Here is a 19,718-nt window from a genome sequence, read left to right on the forward strand (position 1 = left end):
AAACTAAAAAATATCCTGAGAGAGGAAACTCAGTCACAAAACTCACACATGTTATATACCCACTGATAAGTGGATATTAGACAAAGTGTGGAATACCCACGATACAACTCATGGACCACATGAAGCTCAAGAGGAAGGAAGACCAAACAGTGGATGCTTCAGTCCTACTTAGAATGGGGAGCAATATAGTCAAGGGAAGTAGAAGGTGGGAGGTACTTGGACAGAAGAAAGGAGGGTAAGGGAAAAAAGAGGGGCAGAATCAGGTATGGGAGGAGTTGGAGGGTCAGGAAATTGTTATAGCAATGGGGGATGGGGAACTGGGGATAACAACCAGAAAGTCCCAGATGCCAGGAAAGCAAGAATCTCCCAAGACATGATGGGGATGACATTAGCTGAAATACCCCAAAAGGGCAGGGAGAACCTGTTGAGACCATATCCAGACATCAGGTATGACCCCCACCCTCACCCCTGTTGAGGGATGGGGCTGCCTACCCATCTCCACAATTTTAACCCAGAATTGCCCCTATCTAAAGGAGATATATGGACAGAGTAGAACAGAGACTGAAGGCAAGGCCATCCAGAGTCTGCCCCACTTGGGGATCCATTCCACATGCAGACACCAAACCCAGACACTATTGTGGATGCCAAGAGGTGCTTGCTGACAGGAGCCTCATACAGATGTCTCCTGGGAGTCTCTGCCAGAGTCTGACAAACACAGATGCAGATGCTCTCAGCGAAAATTCGGACTAAACACAGGGACCCCAATGGAGGAGTTAGGGGAAGCACTTAAGTAGTTGAAGGGGCCTATCTGGCATCAATGGGAGGGGAGGCCCTTAGTCCTGTGAAGGCTTGATGTCCCAGTATAGAGGAATGCTAGGGCAGTGAGATTTGAGTGGGTAGGTGTGTGGGGAAGCACTCTCATAGAAATAGGGTAAGAGGGTGGGATAGGAGGGTTTCAGAGGGGGAAACCTGGAAAGGGGATAACATTTGAAATGTAAATAAATAAAATACCCAATTTTAAAACGTACAATTAGATCTTTCTAGAACTACTTAACGTGTTGGATTGTATGGTACACCTGTAACATACTTTATGTTCCAATATGCAAAAAGTAATTTGATTTTATGGGAAATATATGCCGGAGGATTGTCAATCTTCATTTGTAAGGGTATCCCCATGATAACCTCAACTTTCAACAAATGTGCCACAACAGAATCAGCCTTTTCAGAACTTAGGACAGAAGCCCATTTAAGTCCTGAATATGGAGCAACGATATTGTCTTAGTCATGGTTTCTATTCCTGCAAACATCATGACCAAGAAGCAGTTGGGGAGGAAAGGGTTTATTCAGCTTACACTTTCATACTGTTGTTCATCACCAAGAAAGTCAGGACTGGAACTCAAGCAGGGCAGGAAGCAGGAGCTGATGCAGAGGCCATGGAGGGATGTTCTTTACTGGCTTGTTTCCCCTGGCTTGCTCAGCCTGCTCTCTTATAGAACCCAAGACTACCAGCCCAGAGATGGTCCCACCCACAAGGGGCCTTTCCACCTTGATAGCTAATTGAGAAAATGCCTTATAGCTGGATCTCATGGAGGTATTTCCTCAAATGAATCTCCTTTCTTTGTGATAACTCCAGCTTGTGTCAAATTGACACAAAACTAGCCAGTACAGATATGATGTACAAATTTTAGTTTCACAAATTCTGCAATGTGAGACACATATTTCTGCCAAATTTCATTTCTTTGTGTAGCTTTAAGGTTACTTCTAGCAGGTAATGGAGAATGATTATACAAAGAATAAGTAGGACTTTTTGTTATATAATTTCTTTGGCTTGTTGTCAAGTATTGGAAATTTTTCTTTTTAAACCTTTGCTGTTAACATGTTTTGATTTTTATTTGTTTGTTTTTGTTTGATTTTTTATGAAAATTGTAGTGGTATGGATATGCATGGCCCAGGAGGTGTCACTATTAAGAAATACGGCCTTGGAATAGGTATGGCCTTGTTGAGGAAGTGCATCACTGTTGGGGTGGGCTTTGAGACCCTTGTCCTAGCTGACTGAAAGAGTTTCCTCCTAGCTGCCTGAGGATGCCAGTCTCTCCTGGGTGCCTGCAAATCAAGATGCAGAACTCTTAGCTCCTGCTCCAGCACCAGGTCTGCTGGTATCTTATTATGATACTTCCTGCTAGAATAGTAATGACCTGAATCTCTGAAACTGTAAGCTAGCCCCAATTAAATGTTGTCCCATATAAGAGTTGCCTTGATCATGGTGTCTCTTCACAGCAATGAAAGCCTAACTAAGACAGAAATTCTGAGGCTTCTAGCATATTTTCTATCAATAATTGGACAGTCTCTTAATTTACCTTGGTCAATGGGCCAGGCAATCCTGAAAGAGATCAAATATGGATGACAAATAATGGATAATTTCTCTTTTGCTCTTCTGGGTTCTCACAGGCTCAAGGCACGCATATGATGCAAAGACACACATGTAAGCAAAGCACCCACATTTACTAAACAAAAAAGGAAAGGTGTGAGTGCCAACCCAAAGATCCCCTCTAAACAAATATTGGAAAGTTTCTGAATGAATTAGGATAATGAACCGAAATAGATGAAAACACATGTGTGCTTAATTGTGTATTCTCATTATGAATATTCAATATTTCACTCCAACTTTATGATGGTTCACAATAATGACTACATCATAAAAATTTTCACTATTTTAATTTAATATCTGAAGACATTTTCTTAACTAATCATTTGTATCAGTTATTTTTAATAATGGTTTCATTACAGCATTTACACATAGCTTAAAGAATGTTTACAGAAACTACAACTCTAATGATCAAACATATGTCCTAGGTAGGTTTCTACTTTCTATATCGGTTTTAAGTATTATCAATAGTTTCATAAAATGTCATTTCTCTTGATCCTGGTTTTGTCTGCACAACTATTTTGCCATTGTATATAAATATATGATATGATTTTCCATTCATTGTTAATTTTTTTAAATTGGCAATTTGAAATATTTTTAAAATTTGTAAATATTACATATATTTTTTAAAGCAATAGACAATAGTAAACATTTTGATATTGCAAAGTATAGCTGAAAGTATGCTAAATTTCAAACTGGAAAGCAAGCAAGTTCCTTTAAAGCATTTCCAGTGTTTGGGATGTTGGAGTAGCTGTATGGGAAAATGTTAGAGTAGCTGTCTTTTCCTCTGCTGAACACAGACACATTTGAGCAGAAAGTATACTGTAAGCAATGAGGCATTGTTCTGAGAAATAAATCTAACATGTTGGTAATTTTGTATCTTATTTGTGATCAGTTCCAATAAACATGTATAAATATATATGATATCCAAAACAACCTTCATTATGTTTTTTTCTACTATATTCTAAATAGTCTGTGAGTGCTGGTAGCCTAGAAAACCAAAAGTTCATCTGAAAATATGTCTAACATGATTTAGTAATTTCTCTTTTAAACTTTCTTTTCCCTTTATTTATACTTTCACAACTTTTCCGGAGAAATTGTTTGAGATTGTATTTTTGCATTATCTTACCTTAAAGATGACTTAAACTTTTATGATTATATCTTAGAGAAAAACCAGTTGGATGGGTTTCATCAGAAATGTATAACCAAAATTATAAAACGCTTGAAATCTTACTATGAGAATGTATTTGTCTATTGTCAGATTTAAAATCAACTTTGTGAACTAATTTGCTATAAGTGAAAATATTTATAAAATCATATATTTGCAACCTTAGTGCCTAATACAATAATAGACATTTTCATATTCAAAGTTATTTTGTTATATTTCCTTTTATTAAAATAAAGAGCTCAAACTCAGATTCTCCTAGGAAGAAATTATCAAAATCTGACATCTGTTAATCTAATTTAATCCATCAGAACACAATACCCATCTTTTTCTTGGGTGTTGCAAACTCAAGTGACACTTTAACCCTGGTGGGACACTTGTAGATCTAACTGAAATTCCATTACTCTCTACCTGATCTAGAGCCTCTCTGGGACCTCAATCAAATAATCCTTTCTTCTTACTGTGCTCTATACATGCTGACATTAAATAGCCTGCTCAAAATGATGTGTGTGGATAAAGAACAGGAAGCATACTTTAAAGAAATTAATATTCATGCAATAAGCAGTTTCATGTTGCAGAAATATATTTCATTTTAGTTTGTAAATGTATTGGTCTTTATTTAAGATTATTGCTCAAATATTTGTAGAATTCCAATGAAATTACTTTTAAAGATATGTTTAGGTTTATAACAACTTGCAAAATCATTCATATTCAAAACATACAATGTCACGACTAGATATGTGTATACTGTTAAATCGGGTCCGTAGACAAGCTAGTCTCAAAGCCATGTATGGAAGACTAACTTTATCTGTGGATTTCAAGTATTCAACACATTATTGTTAACTATGATTGCTATGTTCTACATCAGGTCTTCAGAACCCACTCATCTTATGGTTGCATCTTTGTGTTCTTTGACTACCATCTCCCAATTTTCCACACCCACAAGCCCTGCTGACCTTCCCTCTCTTATGTTTCTCAGTTCAACTAACTTTAGGTTCCAGGTATAGGAAACTTGAGTCGGTATTTATCCTTCTGTGCTTGACTTATTTCATTTGTCAGTATCTTCCACTTCATCCACATCCTCACAAATAACAGATATTTTTTAAAGATATTTAAAGATATTTTTGCACAGTCACAGTTTCTTTGTTCATATGATAGTAAATACTTAGCCTGTTTCCATATCTTACTCTCGTTACTAACACTAAATGACTGTGGGCTGCCAGGGCAACTCTTTGAGGTAATAATTTTATCTCCTCTGGGATTGCTATATGAAATGTATTCTAGTTTTATGCTTTTGAAGAATTTCCCGACCATTTTCCTAATGGTTGGATCTGTTTACATTCCCACTAACACCATATGAAGGTTCCCTTTCCCCCAGATCTTTGGCAACATTGCTTATCCGTTTTTGTTTGTTTGTTTTATTTTTATTTTTTAGCACCAGTTATCCTAACTGTAGGTGATCTGTTATTACAGTTCTAGTTTGTACTTCTCTTGTACCCAGTGATGGTAAACATTTTTCGTGTGCTTGACCATTTATGTGTTTTTCTTAGGAAAGTATGTAGGAAAGTATATTTTCCATTTGTTGTCTTCTGACTGGATGATTGGGTTTTTGCTCTTGAATTCTATTTTCAGTATTAACACTTATCACTTATCAAATATATGATTTCTAAATATTTGACACCTTCTATGATTTGCCCTTTTATTTTGTGCTTTTCCTTTATACTGCAAAAACCTCTTAGTTTAGTAACTCATCTTTTTTTTTCTTTTGCTTTTGCTGCCTGTATGTTTACTGTATATCAGAAAGAAGAAAATATTCTTGAGACCTCTATCTACTCCTTTAAAGGTTTTATACTTCAGACCTTTCATTTAAATTTTAATACTCTCACCAGATTTATTTTCATATGAAGTCCTTCTCATAACTCGAAAACTCAAGAAGAAACTTATATTCATCAAGGAAATTAAACTGTAAATTTCAAATATAATAAAAATTCCAAATTAATTTAACTTTCTCTCTCTTGGATAATGTTCCTAAAATTATCTTAAGAGATATGGAAAATTCATAAACTTATCCTTTAGTGCTTCTTTACACTGAGTAGACAGAAATATCACACAAGGCTCCTGGGTAGTTTAAACACAGCTTCTGGGGTCCAGCTGATTGAATACAACTGTGCAAACAGGGGTATGGATCTTTTTTTTTTTTTTTTTTTTTTTTTTTTTGGTTTTTCAAGAAAAGGTTTCTCTGTATAGCCCTGGCTGTCCCAGAACTCACTTTGTAGACCAGGCTGGCCTCAAACTCAGAAATCTGCCTGCCTCTGCCTCCCATGTGCTGGGATTAAAGGCATGCATCACCACGCCTGGCAGAGGTATGGATCTTATGTATCTAGAATTTGTATTCCTAACAAGAACCAGGCCCATTGGCTGAGGCAGGGTTATTCATTCCTAATTTAATTTGCCTTGGCCTTTGATAATTTAGTCTTAATCTGTCCCTAATCTGTTGTTTAGTCTTTGAAACTCTATATTGAGCAACGTCTCCCTTTGGTTACGTTTTTCATTTAAAATGTTCTGAAACTAAATTGTTCACCTACTATTTCTTTATCCAGGAGTTGGTCTTTAACAAAGATGGCTATAGTCAGGCACACTGTTACACAGAAACAAGTTCAAGTCCCTAAATCTTGATTCCTCTAAACATCACTAAAATTCATAAATTTTAAAAAAACAATATAAAAGTAAAAAACACAAACAAAAAACCAACCAAATAAAAAACAACTTTATGTAACCACCATTCACCATAGGTAAAAATTTTTGCTTTACATGTTAATGTTTATATACCACAGCACAGCACCAATTATTTTTCTGATATTCCACTATTCCACTTAAGGTTGAAAAGCTTTCTTTATTTAATAAACCTTTTAAATAAATTATGTAACATTCATCTTCCAATCATAAATCCAACAGGATTGGGTTCTATATATTGAAATATTGGTTGTCCTTAGGATTGTTTCTAGCTCATCAGTAAATATTGATTCTTTGTTTATTATAGCACTAGATAACAATAGTATAGTAGTGGATATCAATAAATTTACAAAGGATTTCAAGGACAAAAACCATCCTAAGGATGTGAATCCAGTATTCCCTTAACGTCTGGTACTGGAATTCCTTTTATGGTAGAAATACTTTGTTGAAACTATACTGGTAGGTTTCTTGAGAGGCTAAAAGTGTGATGATGAATCCAGTCTGCAACAAGGGAAGTGACAGTTCCTATTGTCAGGCCACCAAGGGCTATTCTCCAAACTTGAAGATATTACCAGCTCAATTATCATAGCTATTTTTGACGAATGAATTCTTTCTCCTTCTTGTTTTAGATAGTGAAACTGAGGAAGATTAAGTTCTTTATCCCAAGTCATTGCCACTATAATTGGAAAGTTGACATTTGAACCCATCCATAGACTGATATGCAACGAACATGCTAACTCTGATAAAAAAACAAAGTAGTTTTTCTGTGGTTGCTGTTATTTGTTGTGATGGTAGTGGTGGTGGTTTGTTAAAGGTTTTGTTAAAGGCAAAAGAAAAGGAAAATTAGGGCAAGGAGTAATGAAGCAGGGCGAGGAAAAAAAAACAGAGAAATGACAAAAAACTGAAGATAATGAAGTAAGGACTGCTTTTAGAGAATGACAGGAGGATTTTAACAAGAACGTTCAATACAAAATGCTTTGTTTATCTGTGGATATCACATTAGTAATAACACCTCCTTCCATCAGATTTTTAAGTTAGTAATAAATTTTCTTATATGAGATTGTATCTTATTGGTTGAAATGTTTGTCTAACATCCACAAGGTCCTGGACTGTATAATTAGAACAACAAAAACAGAAAAGGAAACTAACAAAACAGTAAATCCTCTAACATCACAAAGCACTGTAAAATTCTGTAGGACAAAGTTTTACAATTGAAAGGCCAAAAGCCAGGAACAGAGGTGGTCAGAAAAATCATCAGTTCAATTGTCTTCAAAATCTGGGTTTAGGGTTAGACTTTAACCTTTTTTTAAATTTCAAGAGAAATGTAGTTCTTTGTTAGCATTTGCATGTTCCATTCAAATGGAAGTATTTGTTTGTATCCACAGAACTATACTTTTATTGGTATTCTCCAAACCCTGTTTGAGAAAATTGTATCTACTTTAGTAATAATAGGACCTTTAAAAAAATTACACTGACTTAAAGTAAGAGTAATAATATTTTCAAAGGTCTTCTTATATGGACAAATAAGCTTACTTTGATAGGCAATTGTTTCCAGTTTGCTTTAAATTATTTTGGACACTTAAAAGATATTCTTGAACTATTGCGATATATATATATATATATATATCCATGGAACATTAGCAAATTAGTTTTCCTTCCTAGGGATAAGCCATGATTTTTCTTTTCTTCACACATATGGCACTACAGCACAAACCAGAACATGGGACATTCCTAGACTGATAACCTGGTTCACTCTGCACTGACTGCTACTGTGTGTCAGAGACCATCTGCAGCCCTGAGGGCTCTCAGCCCAAGCTGTAGCAGGAGGGCCTCCTAGTAGAGTCAAGGAGATTACTAATGAGCTGGGCTCAGCTTGATGGTACTCTTTGCATATCTTTGCATTTCCTTGTTCTTCCCAGAACTGCCTTCAGGAGAAAGTTCACCCAGGTCACCAATTTCACTGCTTCCCAGTTGGTTGTTGAATGCTTCAGTACTCTTACTCATTGCAAACACATGAACATTTTGCTCTGTATTTTTTACAAATTAAAAAATAGAGTAATATATTTAAATAACTTTAAAAGAACACACTTTAATTTAGTAACTTATTTCATAATTAAACTTATGGAGTATTTGGTATGAGGTTAACTGTTTACTTGGCTAGTGAGAAATAGATTTTGGCTTTTTATTTTAATGTGTTTAAAGCTCTTTGCTAAGAGCTTTAAACCTGCCATCATATTAAACCTTCCCATCAACCCTTTGAGAACAAGTTGGGGAATAAGCACAAAGGGTTAAGTGTTTACAAGTCCATAAAGTGTCTCCTTGCAAAGTCTGAGTGTCATCTCTGGCTCATGTAAACCCTGTGCCCCTTCTCTTCCCATCCTACTGTCAGCAAATAGTCTGATGCTAAAGGCCACGGCGAAGGACTAAATAATGTCCATTTACAAGACAGATTATATTTTTCAATAGTCCAAGAAAAATTGATCAAAGAATTTCAAACAGAAATGAAAATAGCATTCAAGAAGCAAGGAAATACAGAGGTTAAATTTAGAACCATCTCTGGTCCACTACTGGAAAGTATGAAAAGTTGAGGGTGATCAGTAAGGGCTGAGGTCAAATCAAGAAGTGCTGTATATCATGCAGTTACATTCAGAATATACCAGTGTTTGATGGACAACTCAACTTTTGGCCCATTTACTTTCACCCAAGTGTTTTGTCTTCTTAAACAAAATTTTTGGAAAATTTTGTCTTTATCAAGTTAATGTAGACAAGAGTTCACTGAATCACAGACCATCTAACATAATTCTAGGTCATGGTTATTCTTTTTACAAAACTGTATCAGTCTCCAGGTTCAAAGTGCTCTTCCTTATGAATGGTTGGGATGTTATCCACTTTCCCTTGATGATTACACAGAAAAGTAACTTTTTGGTACTAAATTAAAAATTTTAAGTTTCATTTTCAACTTTTAAAGGCTCTTTTATCCTTTTGATTTATTTCTCATATTCTCAAGACTAATGTGGTTATAAAAAAGGAGGGCTAGCTTGATCAGATGGCTGAGGGTAAAGATGTTCCTACATTCCATAAGTGTGTAAAGTATATACACTATAGATAACCACTATTTTAATCTTCCATTGAAGATTTTGGGTTAATATTTTGAGAGATTATGACATAATTACATCATTTACCCTTTCTTTTCCTTCCCTCCAGCCCTCTTATGTAAATTTCCTTGCTCTCTTTCAAATTTGTGGCCTCTTTTTTCATTAATTGTTGTTATATACATTGTATATGTAACATGCATTTAATGTATATCATATAAATATATAATATAATATATTATATATCATATACATTATATGCATGTTAGATATATCATATATATATATATATATATATATATATATATATATATATATATATATATATATATATATATATATATATATATATATATCCTAATTAGTCTATATAATGTTATTTGTTTTTATGTTTTAATGTTGAGCATTTGGAATTGAATAACCAGTTGGTGTCATCTTTCCTAGGGAAGACTATTGATCTAGCTCTCACCTTTCCTTAGTTGTCTGTCTGTACTTTTTGTTTGTTTGTTTTTGTAGAGTTTAGGTCTTATGGCCTTTCCCTCATATCTTTAGCATGTTTAATATTCTCCATGTTAAGTTCATGCTAAGGCAGTCATGTCAGTGAGTACTTACAGGTGTGGCTTCTAACATTCCTAGAAAGCATAATTTCCCAGCAAATTTGCTGATCTTTTGACTCTTACAATCTTCCCACTCCCTCTTCTTAGGTCCTTAGCCCTTAGGTATTTTGTAGATCTATCCACTGAAACTGAGCTCCCTAACACTGAATTTTCTATAATTATCTCTGTTATAAAGTTTCTCTGATGAAGGGTGAATACACACTAGTCTATGAGTATAGGGACAAATTTTTACAGTATGATTAAATACTATGCTGGTTTACTAAAGTGACTGATACAGGAGCAGGAGACAGAGATACCTCCAAGATCCATGACTTTGCTAGCCCTGAGTAGTTTGTTAGGTTTCCAGTAGCAGGCATGATTTCCCTCTTACTGAGAAGAACTCATGTCCAATTAAAGTCATGTTCATTACCGCCAATGTATGCATCTTTACTGAGCCTCTAAAATCATCATGTCCTGTTCTTCACTGTTGTGTTTAAGATTGTTAGTTGCTTCCTTACCTTGCCTTCAGGAGTTTGCATGGTGCTTTCTGATACCATGCAAGCTAATCCGCAAGGAGTCTTTCACGTCATTTCCAGCTCAGTAACTTCCCAACCTTGTGTGTGAAGAACATGCCTCTTCAGCAATAACTTACCATTTTTGCTTTGAGGGTAACCAAAGGCATAGCCATAGCACAAGGTCTCCTCCAATGCTACATCTAACCTCTCTATCCAGCTAGATCCTTCACATCCTTCTCCAGGGTCAAAACCAGAGGTTCTTACTCATCTTCCCCTCCACAAACCCTCCCCACGCCCTAGACTTAACCCTACACTCAAGACTTAAACCAATCAAAGAAAACACGTGATGGGACTCATGTCTCTAGCTGTGTATGTAGCAGAGGATGGCCTAGTCAGTCATCAGTGGGAGGAGAGGCCCTTGGTCTTGTGAAGGTTCTATGCCCCAGTATAGGGGAGTGCCAGGGCCAGGAAGCAGGAGTGGGTGGGTTGGAGAGCAGAGGGAGGGGGAGGGGATAGGGGATTTTTGAAGAGGAAACTAAGAAAGAGGATAACATTTGAAACATAAATAAAGAAAATACCTTTTTTTTGAAAAGACTTAAACCATAACACATTCTGCACACCAGCCAGGCTTCCTGTGTCTGTGTGACTTTATTCCACCTAAGACATTTACAATTTCTAAGCACAGCTGGGCCACATATCCTTTCTTCAGCACCCAGTCTCTCTGTCCATATCAGAAACAGAACTGACAAAAGGAGTCCATACACTTATATCTCGGTGTCAAAACCAAATACTATGCAAAACCCATCAATTCTGCAGAAGGATTTGCCAATGAGAATTAACTAGATAAGCTATGGGGTGCATAATTTCAAGAATAATACCATAAACTTCATAAATTCATTTAAGGAACTTAAAGGAAATCCAAAGAAATATATGAATTGAATTTAAACACAACAATGACAACAAAAGAACTTAAAGAGAATAAACACCTGAATGATTCCCAAGAAAACACAAATATAAGGTAGATGTCAATCATGAAACCAAGCCAAGACATGGATAAGGAATTCAATAAAAAGAAACATTGAAGAAGACTTAAGGTGGAATTGAAAAATCCAATAATCCAACTAGAAAACTCAAGGGAAATCCTTGTATGTCAAATAAATTAAGCAGGTTATAGAGAATATCAGGTCTCAAGATAACATAGAAGATACAGACCCAGTAAGTATAATAGGGTATATCATGAAATATCAAACCATTGAACTATAAGGATAGATGAGGAAGAATTTCAAGTCAATGTTATGTACCAAATCTTCAACAAGATCATAGAAGAAAATTCTTTCAAACTAGAGGAAGACTTTTCCATATAAAAACTTTTACAAATAAAAGAAGCACAGAGGCAAATGCATCCAGGCATGGTGGCACATGCCTTTAACCCCAGCAGAGATAGATGGATATCTGTGAATTTAAGCACAGCATGATCTACATAGCAAATTATAGACCAGACAGGGCTATTTAGTGGTATCATCAAGCAAACAAACAAAAATCCACAGAAACAGTAACTAAACAAACAGAAAATTGGTAACCAATCTTTATAAAATAACTGATTTGAATTTCTGATCATTTCTTGTTCAAACACATTACATCCTTTTGGCTACTTGAGCACACCATAACCATGGTAGAACTTTGTCAGAAGCTTCTGCATTAAACTAGTTGTTATACACACACACACACACACACACATATATGTATATGTATATATATATATATATATATATATATATATATATATATATATACATATATGTGTGTGTATATATACATTTTTTAAAGTTTCCAGTAAGTTTGGACAAGAAAACTGGGAATTGGGTTTGCTGTTTGTTTTGATTTTGGCATTGTACTCATGTCAATAAAAAGTTATAAGACTATTTTCCAAAATCTCTCTGTTTCTATATTGCTAAGTCCTCAAAATTAGAACTGACTGATTATCTTTCTACCAAGGTAGGCGAAGGGCATTTTGAGTTTTCCTGTTTGTTTCTGGGTGCAAAGTTTATTCAGAGTAGCATTAATTTTATAGTGTTACTATTTGCCCTGTCCTTGGCCCCCCCCATGGGGAAAAGCTAGGTTTCAAGTGAAGTCATCTAATATATACTGTATCCTATTTTTATTTCTAGAAAAAGAAGTTAATCCCATCCAGGAATCCATCCCATCATCAGCCACCAAACACAGATACTAATGCACATGCCAGCAAGATTCTGCTGAAGGGACCCTGATATAGCGGCCACTTGTGAGGCTATGCCAGTGCCTGGCAAACACAGAAGTGGATGTTCACAGTTAGCTATTGAATGGAACACAGGGTCCCCAATAGAGGAGCTAGAGAAAGTACCCAAGGAGCTGTAGGGGCCTGCAATCCTGTAGGTGCAACAACAATATGAACTAACCAGTACCCCCTGAGCTTGAATCTCTAGCTGCATATGTAGCAGAAGATGGCCTGGTCGGCCATCGTTGGGAAGAGAGGCCCCTTGGTCTTGTAAACTTTATATGACCCAGCACAGGGGAAGGCCAGGGCCAAGTAGTGGGAGTGGGTGGGTAGGGGAGCAGGGGCAGGGGTGGGGTATAGGGAACTTTTGGGATAGCATTTGAAATGTAAATAAAGAAAATAATAATAAAAAATGTTAAAAAAATAAAAAATTTATTGAACTGTAAAAAAAAAAAAAAAAAAAAGAAGTTAATCATAGTAAATTTGTTGTTTTACACCATAAGCCTTTATGGAACCTGGAATTTGCTTATATTTTGCCTTTTTTTTCTAAGACAACAGCAATGCATTATCATCTAAATTAATATCAGGCTTGGTATTAATAGGACAAATCACATCATGGTGGGGAGTTAAGTTGATGTCAGTTCCCTTCTTGTATTTTAATGTGCTGCTGAAATGTCTCTGAAGCTTCACAAGAGACTGCTTTGATCAACATGCCCCAACCTTCAAAGGCATCCTGGCGGTATTTGTGAAACAGCTGTATGGTGAAAAACTGCTTGTTCTGAGAATCATCTCTACATGCTACATACATTTGTGAGGAGCCTCTAACAAACACTGCTGACACTGAAGCCTACAAAGTACATGCCTCTCTATTTTTAAAGAGCTGCACTATCTTTTGTATGTTTATATGTGATTAAATATGTCCCATGGCAGAACATTTGCATGTAATAATTCACAGTTGACTATAGAAACTTTCAGTATTTAAAAAGCTATGATAGGAACAAATATCATATCTAATGTAGCCACTGAATGGTATTTCAGATTGTCTAATAATTTTTACTGTGAACTGGCTTTTTGATTTATAAAATTACAATTAAAATAAAACATAAACAGAACAGTGTGCTAGTTTACCTTTAAGTAGTCATAGAATGCAGGCCTTTTTAATTTGAAAAATATCGTCTTGGTACTAAGTTTACTCTCTTATTAAAGTCCCCATTAGTGGGCTTAAAATTTTCTGTTCAAATTTCCAAGCATTACCAAAACTCCCTATAGATAAAAAGGGCAGGTGAACCAACTTCAATAGTTGTGCAATTAAGGAATTGTAGATCTGGGCAACTTAGAAGCTAACTTTTAAATTGTAGTCTCCTATTATTTAACAAAAGAGCATGAAATTCATGAATGTGTTCTGAATGGTATGGCTTGGGTGGACAAAGTGACCTTTACAGTTACTAGTACACTGATGATGGAGAGAAGGCAAGCAGGGATGTGCTGTGGGAGAGTAATAGGGAAATGGGAAGCCTTGCTGAAGACGTAAATAAGAAAAGTCCATGGGGTCTTAAGGAACGTTGTAAACATGAGTGAAAGGAAATGGCAGCAGGAGAAAGGGAAATGATCAACATTTGGTTTGATTTGCTTCATGGACCAGGCCCTGTGCTCAGTACTTTCCAAACATCATCTTCTCTAACTTTAACTATGCTTTGAAGCAGAGGTAAAAACAGACAAAACCTTTCTCCTCTAATATGTACAATGGGGACACACTCTTGATAAGTTCTTTAGGCAAAACAACTCCAAACAGTTCTTTTAAAAACTCTCCACATGGAAATGTTAGGGTTAAAGATTTTGTAACATTTTCTTCAAGTTTGTGTCTTAAATGTAAAAATTCAAATATTAGCATCAGGGTTTTCCATACCTTCATTCACCTCCTGACCTCCTAAGCTTTAGAAGGGTCATGAAGGGAGCATATATTTGTACATTCATTTTAAAATCTGTTACATTATTTTGATATTGTTATTTTAGTAATATTCTTGAGGTGAAAAGAGACAACCATTTAAAAGAAATTAGGACTTCTGCTGTTTATTAAAGCATGACTTGGTAATAATGAGGAAGAGATGTTCTCCTGGAAAACAGTGTCAGGTTCAGCTACCAGATTCCCAAATTTGTATCATTTTAGCAACCACACACATAGGGAGATAGGAAGCCATGTTGAAGATGTAGATAAGAAAAATCCATGGGGTCAACAGGAGCTTTGTAAACATAAGAGTGGAAGGAAATGGCAGCAGGAGAAAGGAAAATTATCAACATTTCTTAAAGTGTCCATTTTTAAGTGCGATATTGAATAGTTCCAAATAGTAGATCAGAAAAATCAGGCTGAAAAAAAAAGTTAGGTTGTAAAAACATGTTACACACACACACACACACACACACACACACACACACACACAAATGTAGAATATATACTTTTTAATTTCCTATTAAAAGAACTTTCATCACATATATACTTAATATGAATTAATAAAAAGAGGTGAGATACCATCTTCTATGCTCTGAATATGGTTGATTAATCTATTAAATTAATTTCATAGTAAAATACCACACTGTTCTGAAATCAAACATTTGATGCATAGCCACTGACTTCGAAACAGAAGCATAAAGTTGGTGCGAAATTTCTAGTCTCTTTCAGTACATTTTATGCTCTTATGAGACTTCAGCAGGCTAAAAAGTCAAAACAAAATCAGAAGGTGAGAAAGCTAGGCTGGAGGCCATCCAAGGCCTCCCTATCCCGCAATGGCACGGCTGGCGGATTCTCATCTTCTTTCACCCACTAACCAAAGGCCTTGACGGAAGGAAATGGAAAAAGGAAGATATATAATAGCTCTGGTGGGTCGATTCACTCAGGAGGTATAAATCAAAATGGAAGTCTGGATTGTGTTTAAGAAAATCTATATGCCCCCAGCCCAGGGTGTGCTGGCTTGGACAAAACAATATAACTGAACAGAATGCTCAATGCAGTAGCTATGCCCAGCCCTGGTTCTTAAAACCATTCAACAAATAGAACATTTAATTTTCAGGGACAAACATTTCTAATATTAGAAGAAATTATTTTCATTTCTGTTGTCACTGTTAGACAGTTAGTCATGTTAAGATATTTACTAGCTTAAAATATGTCTAGAAAATTAACACTTCATAAAATAAGAGATGCATGTATTGAAAATGATTTCTGACCTCTCTCTCTGGCTTGAACTTCCTGTATTTGGGGGAAGGTAGTTCAGCGTACTGATAAGTAATTAATGCATTTTTTGGTGTGAGAATTATGGAGAAATATATTAAGGGGTTGAATTTAGTGTTATTGCAAATTAGCTAATCTAATCTTTTGGCACAAAACATGTGGGGTGCTTTGTACACATTTGGAAGATTTTAAAAACAAACCAATATAGCCGTCCACTCAAGACTGTGTTCAGCAGAGCCGCTCTACATTGTGCTGCTCCATCACAGTGGGTCCATTGTAGAGAGCTGCCATATCAAAACACCTTCCAGCTGTTGGAAGAAACCACAGAGGAGCCAGCACAGACGCAGACACAGACACCCTCACTCAGATAATTACCTTGATTAAGATTCTCAGAATTAAACGGAGTTTAATCAAGGACCCTGAGAAATCGTGAAAGTGCCAGTTTTCTGGGCTTGCCCTCTTTGTCTGCAGATGGTGAGTTGCCAAACACAATCAAAGGAGACTTAATTACAAGAATGAGAGGCAAAGTCAAAAGGGAATGAGTGAATCTATGCTTTATGATGGAGATGGAGCAGCATCAAATCAGTAGCACACTCAGTTTGCTCTGTATGGAGAGAACCACAATGCATCAAAGCCAAGAACACTATCAACATTCCTGACAATTCCAAGGACTGAATTAATAGCTATGCCAATAGAACTAAGGTGGTGGCTAGTACTGAATCTTTGTCTGGTATAATGATAGATGTGAACTTTTAAGGCAATATTTAGACTGATATTAGAAAAAGGAAATCCATGACACTCCAGCTGTTGCTAAGCAAGCATGACCTGGTTTGAATCTAAATTAGCCATTACTGGAAATAAACTCCCACCGAAATGGAAAGCTAAAAGAGCAATAAGACTTGGAGGCCAATATAATTTGTTCAAATTTCCTGATTCCTCTTCATTTGAATCTGGGCTACAAGTAGACATGATTATAAAAATGATGTATTCCATGACATGAGCCAATATTCCCCCAAACAGAAAGTCTATCCATTATAATCATAATATCCCTTTTGTGCATTGTGATAATAAGACTGCCTACATTTTTTCTGCTAGTCCTTCTTTTCCTATAAGGAGGAATTTACATTTAGTTAAACCATATTATTGACAAACTGGAAGGGGAAAGATGTCATTCCATTTAACAGCTGAGACCTAAAACTTAAGCTATGTGTAGACGTTCCATTGTCAAATGAAAAGGGAAATTGTGACTTGTCATCTGTCGCTATATTTTATAAAATATACCTTTATAGTTTCAGTACTAACTGATTTGTTTTAACCATGCATACACACACACACACACACACACACACACACACATACACACAGCACCAACAACAACTACAACAACAATAAAACTACACACCAAAATGTACTCTTTTCATTTTATTGGAGCCAAATTAAACTAGAAAGATACTAACTTAAATAATTATGTTTTCTTAATGAGAAAAATGCTTCCTTCTGACTAAAGTCTTCATATACCATCATCCATTAGAAAAGTAGAAAGCAGGCAAAGGGGGTGCACTAAAACAGAGGTCATCATTAGAAAACAGAGGTCATTATTATCACAAAACAAGACAAGAGCCAGAAGAGCAAAGTGGAAGAAGAGCTACATAGTGTCTCCAATAAAACTCCCTGGTACGAATTTCAGTTCTGCCTTGATTTATATTATAGTTTTACAGAATTATGGACTTCTTTAGCCTTCATATAACTTATCTACAACTGGGGATGAATGAGATTGCTTTCTTTATAGTGTCGTAATGAGAATTAAATGAACTGACATATATAAAACACTTGGATGGGTATTTATCACATTAAAATAGTATATATTATATCTTGACATTAAATCCCTTTGCTGTATTACAAAATTATCAACTTCCTGCACCAGCATCTTTAATTGCAAATTTAGAAATGATAAATGTAAATATTTGGTCACAGTATGCCCTAAGATTTCTATGCCACTTATTCACTGATTCCATTCAGTTTTGATCACAAAATGTGTAATATATTAAAGGATTTTGTAGTGTTCTCATTATATACGTAGTACCTTCATGTTTCATGATGCCACTTTCTACAGCTCACAAGATTAGGAGTCTCCAGAACCTTAGGCAGCTTTTCCGAAGTTTGGATGGGGCTGCAAAGGATGATTTCAGAAACTATACAGAACAAATTCACAAGCAAGATAATTGAGCATTTGGACAAAGGACAAAAACATGAAATAGTTAATTTATTGTTTTTAAAAATTATGAAATACAGCAAAATTATTTAACATGAGTATATAGGCTCATAAACTTTAAAGAACCAGGCTTCTTCAGTTATTTCTGTATGCCTTGATTTTTCAAACAGTTACATTTTAAATGTTAAATCCCTGGGTATATACATGAAGCAATTCAGTGCAGATACAACTTAAGTTTAGTATAACTTAGTATGAAAGTGTTCAAAATTCCAAGAACTACAGGAGGTAATTTTATAAAAAAAAAATTTCAACTGAAATCACTTTAAAATTTTAATCAGCTAATGCTAAGTGATTAAAAAAAAAAAGTCAGGTGGAGAGATGACTCAGTGGTTAAGAGCTTTAATTGTTCTTCTAGAGGACTGGCTTTGATTACAAGCTCCCACATGGTAGCTCACAACCATCTAGTTCTAGTGGGTCTGATGCCCACTAGAATTGTGGACTCAATATGTATTCCAAGTATGTGGTACATAGATATTCAGGCAAAACTTTTAAACATAAAATAAAACTAATTATTGTGAAAATGCAAGAAAAATATTATACAGATACATCATTACAACAAAAACATCTTTAGAGTGGGTGTTTTATGTCTGCTTGCATTCCCAGTACTGAGCAAACTGATATTGGAAGATCCTGAGTTTGAAGCCACAATAAAAAATCAATAATAAATGTATGACTATAATAAATAATAAACTCAATAATAAAATATATGACTATGGTTTGACCTTAGATACTTGTGAGGCTATCTTAACTTTTAGTTGAAAAAACACAACCAAATAGAAGGAAATCACTGTACTCACTTTAGAAAGCAATCAAAACTAGAACAGGAAATTTATTGTTATAATGGCTAGATTCCTATCATCAGATTCATTCTGTAATGTAACAGATTCTTTATACTTAGATTGTTTTGAAGATTATGCTGCCAATAAGAGAAAGCCAGAGTTCAGAATTCAGATACCTCCTACTGTTAAATTCTATATTAAAGAAGGATAGTGATTCCAAGTGAAAATATATGAGATGACTTCATATTATTCAGGATAATAGTCTACTCTTTTGTTACAATATTTGAGAAAAAAAGATTTACATAGCTGTGAATGAATGTGAATAAATTAATTAATTAATCAATTAATTAATTAGACATGCCTACTTAGTTTGAATAGAGAGAAGCTACCATGGTGTATGTGTGTGTGCGTGTGTGTGTGTGTGTATGTTGTTGTTGTTGTTGTTGTTGTTGTTTTGGGTTGTTTGATTTTTTTGGTTGATGTTTTTCTGTTTTGTTTTTTGGAAAGTACCATAAATCATATTAGACACAATAAAATAGACCATAGATTTATAACGTGCCTATGACAATTCCCAACCAGCTTCTAGGGTGATAGAACTCAGTTAAGTGTGTGTGTGTGTGTGTGTGTGTGTGTGTGTGTGTGTGTGTGTGTAAATCTTGTTTCT

General features: G+C 35.3%; 1 pseudogene; it reads left to right on the top strand.

Moving 5' to 3' along the window:
• Window positions 1-376: 376 nt before the first annotated feature.
• Window positions 377-19,718, top strand: part of LOC110323309 — a 172,248-nt pseudogene continuing 152,906 nt past the window's right edge.

The sequence above is a fragment of the Mus pahari genome, chromosome 6 (genome assembly GCF_900095145.1).
Source record: "Mus pahari chromosome 6, PAHARI_EIJ_v1.1, whole genome shotgun sequence".
Classification (NCBI taxonomy): Eukaryota; Metazoa; Chordata; class Mammalia; order Rodentia; family Muridae; genus Mus; species Mus pahari.